This window comes from Teleopsis dalmanni, chromosome 2 (assembly GCF_002237135.1).
Source record: "Teleopsis dalmanni isolate 2A chromosome 2, ASM223713v2, whole genome shotgun sequence".
NCBI lineage: Eukaryota > Metazoa > Arthropoda > Insecta > Diptera > Diopsidae > Teleopsis > Teleopsis dalmanni.
Window position 1 is genome coordinate 182,715,599 of NC_051847.1, and position 6,000 is coordinate 182,721,598.

Genomic DNA, 6,000 nt, shown 5'->3' on the forward strand with positions numbered 1-6,000 from the left:
TATCATTATGCTTATATCATTATTAGAATTAATTAGATCATTAAATAAGTCTCCAATTTGACACATGAATGAGAACATTGTAGACAAGCCCATATGATTTGTGTAGATCAGTATTCTTTCAACGATACCAATCAAAATTTCAGGATACTCTGCATAATTCACAGATTACAGTAGTTTTGGAGATTCGACTTCGTAATTCTTAAAATTATGTACAAAAACAATTAAGGTATGTTAACTGAATATTATTTTATTATGGACCGTTGTTTCAGAAAATGAAAAAAAATAGTTTTAAAATATAGTAAATTGAAGTCTCAGTCATATGACACCTTATATCAGAAGGTAGTGCATTATATTACACAAAAATTGAAGCACACGTCAGAAGTGGGTGCTGAGTTTTCTCTTACCAGACGAAAAACAAGAAGTCACAAATCGATGGAAACAATAATTAAATTTTTACATTAACCATGCTCTCCAGATCAGACCTCCTACGGTCGGAAAAAAATTGGATCTAATGAAGAAGCAATTGTAGAACTCAGAACTATTTCCAGAGCACCATCGAAAAGTGATGAAATAAATGTATCACTCTTAAAAGAGAATATGTTGGCGATTAAAGTCGAATTAAAAAAAAATGAGTGTTTCTTGAATAGATCGGAGGTTTTTTTTAATTATCATTATTGCAAATATAAGGATAAATAATATTTATTTATTTATTGTCAAACACAAACAAATAATAAAGAGTATTTAAGAACACGCTGATAGATATAGCGTAGGATCGATAATAGAACACAACACTGCCTAAAATCTGTATCAATGAAACCCATAAATTATTGATCGTTGCGTTAGGGTAACGAAAATAAAGAGTTTATAGAATAATAGTAATAAAATAGTAATAGAAATAGGAAAGTACAATCAGTATTGAATTGCGAAAGAGAGGCTATATCTAGATTGGTATTACCTAATATAGATGCAAAACACAGTTTAGTAAAGGAAGATGACTAAGGAATTACGGTTTAAGGATGTTTAAAGATAATGCTGATGATGAGATATTATCTTGAACTATTGGTATCCAAACTGAGCTATTTTTAGTTACATTTTCTAATAAAAGTTTTTAGATATTATTTAAGACCAACCAAAGGTATTATTCATTGTTTTAAAGGATTTCTTTAGTTAAGTTCGAATATTCATACGTTATATTAAAACTGTTCTATTTTCTGTGGAATAGACTGAGTGTATAGTTAATAAAATGCCGTTATACATCTTTTTCATATACTTTTTAATATAATTATTTTGTTTTTATTATAGTATAATTTTTATATTTTTATTTTGGTTTTTTTTATTTAACTCTTTTTTATTTATGGTACTTTTACTAAATGTTTTTAAAAATATTACAAAAATTATTCTACCATCTTAAATGATACGATTTAAAACACATTAAACATTATTCTAAATTCATAAAAATTTTTTATCAAAATTGTTTATGTAATAAAATTTAATAATCTTTCTGAAATGCGATATAGAAAAACTATATTTAATGTGTTTATGACAAATGCTTAAAAAGTCATTAAAGTCATTAAAGCCTCTTAATGTGACCCATGTCAAGCATTACCAATAAATAAAAAATTTAAAGTTCAATGAACGAAAGTAAAAACTAGTAAACATACTCGTTTGTGTGTAACTTCGAAATATACGAGTATAAGCACATTGTTCTTCAACTTGTACCGGTTGCACTGTCCGTAGAATCCTCTACAATTGCTCTTCATACATTATTATTTTTTCGCTCCATTTTTTGTTTCGGTTAACATTCCGGTATATTTAAAAATAAATATGTTGATTCGGTTTCGCTGTTTCGGTTCAGCTCCGAGTGATTATATATTATATATATATTGTTTATGATTTTTTAAAATTATGTTATATATTATTTTTCAAAATCATAACTAAAGAACTTATACAATAAAAAAATAGGCTTCCATGTTTTAAAATAAGACCCGGGTGTGAACTTCAGCTTATAATAAAGTTTTCACAATTGAAGCAATCTGCCATACAGAACTCTGAGGAGCTGAACTCAAATAAATAGTTTTTACATTAGTTTTAGCTTTCAGTTCCGATATAAGACAGCATTATTAAATACATGCAAAGAAAATATATCTATTACTTTTACAATTAAGTCGTAGATGTCATATATATTATCATATATCACACTATATATGATATTGACATATGTGAATATATATATATAAATATGTATATATATATACCACAAAAATTAATGAATTTAACCATGTATCTGAATTGAATCTGGAAGCAAATGAGATCTAAAATCTAAAATCATTTAAATCTAAATCTTGTTATTAATATTATGTGTTTCTAGCTAGCTATATTTCTAAGTACCATGTCACATATCAGCAGTTATACTTGTCTCTTACATGCATCGCTTTATAAATTTCAAAGTAAGTGAATAGAATCAATGCTTGCTCCCCAGAAGCTAATGTTTGGGGTGTGTAACATATCTAGTACCAATAATATAAATAAAAAACAAATGAAAAATGCGGCAGCTTGTAGGCAGAGTAACATGTTAAAGACCCAAAGGTGTATAAGGATAAGTTAATTTTAAATAAAATAATATTAGAGATTTTAGATGTTCAGAACTCCATGTTAGAATGGGTCGTGTGTACTAGAATTATATCACATACGATATAAATTCAAAACTCACTAATCTCTGATATAAAAACACACTTCAAAATAATTTTTATTCTTGATAGCTTTGTGTCTGTAATAATAGCTTTAAGCTCTTCTCAAATGCTCAAAAACACATATTATAAAATCTATATAGACGTTCAGCGCTATCTGGAATTGCTAGGAATCAATGGGTCTATGTGTTGTTTGCAGGCAATCCACTTAATTTAACCTAACTTTAAATGATCAATAATGTGGCCAATATTATTTACTGTTAATACAAACCCATAGACCCTAATGGTTATAAGGCAGTATGGTATATATTATGAAGCACTTACTAAGTGTCAAATGTAAAATCCTAAAAGCGTCACAAGTTTATGTTCTAAATATTGATTAGAATTTCTAAAACATTAAAATAATATTAATTATATTAATAATGTGATGAAAATAATTTACTGGATCCTAAGATTTGCCATAAAAACGTAATACCTGCTGCTCAAAAAGTATCCGGATTTTGTTGTTTGTTAACTACTCCTTAAGTAATAGATCTGTTTCAAACATTTTTTTTTGTTATATTGGTACATATGATACCCTTCTCGACAAATGGTACAAATTTGAGCGCCATCTGTCAATTTGTTTACAGCAGCTGTTAATGTGAGACTACCTCAAGTGCATTTAAGGATTTTTACTATGGAAAATTCTTGTTGTACGCGATTTTTTGACCAAACACGGTACCACTGTCATCGTTCAGGCACCATATTTGCCAGATCTGGATTCGTGCGACTTTTTTCTGTTCCCGAAACTCAAATTGTCCCTTCGTGGTAAGCGTTTGGAGTCGATTGAATCGGTAAAAGAGAATTCGCTCAAGGAACTAAAAGCCATACCTCCACGGGCCTACGAAAAGTGTATGGAAGATTGGGTTAAGCGTTGGTATATGTGTATCGCTTCAGAAGGAGCATATTTTGAATGAGATAAAATTTGGAATAAAATATAAATTTGTGTGTTTTTATTTACAAAATCCGAGTACTTTTAGAGCAGAAGGTATAATCTAATAATATAATATAATCATAACATAATCTATTCAATTTCCCCGTCGTTTCTGTACTAATCAACTATTTCTGATATACAATAAAGATGATTAATATGCAATCCAATGCATTTTATTGATTAAGTTCTGCCTTTATATATAACAAAAGGTGAGCTTTTAATTTAAAATACATTTTTTTTAAGTAGTGCCACTTTTTAAGAAAATATTGCAATAGGGCGGAGATGAATGATGAGGAAAACAAATTTATGACTGGTTACGCTTTTGATAACAACATAATTATGGTAACAATAATAATGATGTTTACAAAATCGACTCTAAATATTCCATACAAAAGAATAATAAAATTATTGTAAGACTGGAATGAGTAAAAAAATTAAAATCAGAACAAATTTAAATTTTCGCTTGTATGACTCAAAGTAGAAGACAATGCGCCTTTTTAGAAATCTTTAGAAACGCAATCCAAATTTTTTGAGAATACAGTCAAATAACGGTTTATGTGTGTGTAAATATATAATGTATGTTAAATTTGAGAAAAACATATTCTTAAATTTATTTATATATCTGTCTAATATGTCTGACTGCCTAATATTCACATTTGTCTTACATTTGTCTGTCTCATATCCGTATGTGTGCCTGTCTTGAATCTGTATGTTTTGAATCTGTATGTCTTCATATCTTTACATGTAAGTTCATTTGCTTCAGTCTTGAATTAAAGTCACACTTGGATGAGCTCCACTAAGAACTTAAGCCTACAATAAAGTTATATAATTTCTAAGAGTTTCTTTGAGAATTACTAAAATTTTTGTAGTTCTTCTAGAAGTTGGTTCCGCTCTTTAAACACGTGCTCTACAAATGCGATTTGGACTAGGTTTTATTACATTTTTATGACAATTTTTATTTAAAGCAATTAAAGTGTCATAAATTTAGGAAAAAATATGCATTTAAATTCATTTTTCTTTAAATCTATAAACAACTAAAAATAATTACAGGGCAATTATTACAAAAATGCCTTCAATTAATTCATTGCATCTGTGAAAGAAATCACAAAAGTTTGGGAAACTTCTTCGTTTCTTATATTCTATTATTTGTATATATCAGTGTATTTCGGAATCAGAATTAGAATTGTAAAAGTCATTAGAAGTCATAACATTTATGATTTTTTTCATATAACATTTTTTCTTGTGTATCTAATATACGACTGAATTGTAACCTCTTAATAAAGATAACCATTTTCTCAAAAAATACTTTTTATATCCTTCATACTACCTTGAATAAAAGTATTCGTAACATTCGACATTATTTACAAAGTGAAGGAGACTTTGGACGTCTCATGAAGTGATCTGATCAACTTCATTATAAAATCCATTTAAAAATATTCGTCTGCTTGTCTGTTAAGGTAAATTAGGTCTAAAGGACACCCATTGTTAAGAAAACTATTGCCTATTGTGATGTTTTTAAAGTCTTCAGGAGAAGAAGAGCTACATAAAGAAGAATCAAGACATTTATTTAGTCATTTAGTATATTTTATTATAATGTATAATAAAATAATCTGAAATTGGTGTGAAGGCTACTCATACAGAATACAGAAAAAAATATAAATTTTGAAGAACATACATTAAGACCGAAAAGTTTTCGGAAATTCTCATTTAAAATTCGCGCGCTGTATATTTTTCGATATTTTAAGTTTATGTAGTTTGGCAGCACTGTCCTTAATTACTATGCCAAAAATGAGCGCGATCTGTCAGACAGTTCGTTTACGGCAGCTGTTGAAACCAGTTCACCTCAGTAGGGCGTTGCGAAAAAAACAATGGAAAAAAATATTGAACAAAGAGTTTGCATCAAATTTTGTGTTTCGAACGAAATTTCGTGTGCAGAATCGTTGCGAATGCTACAAAAGGCTTATGGGGAATCAGTTTTATCGAAAACTCAAGTTTATGAGTGGTACAAAGCCTTCCAGGACGGTCGTACGACCGTCGAAGACATTTCGCAACGCACTACTGAGGTGAACTGGTTTCAACAGCTGCCGTAAACGAACTGTCTGACAGATCGAGCTCATTTTTGGCATAGTAATTAAGGACAGTGCTGCCAAACTACATAAACTTAAAATATCGAAAAATATACAGCGCGCGAATTTTAAATGAGAATTTCCGAAAACTTTTCAGTCTTAATGTAAGTCCTACCTGTGGCAAAGTTTCGAAACTAGCAGACAAAAATATGAATTATCAAATAAATTGTTTTTAAAAGCACCAATATGCAACAATATAGCATTAAAAAAAATG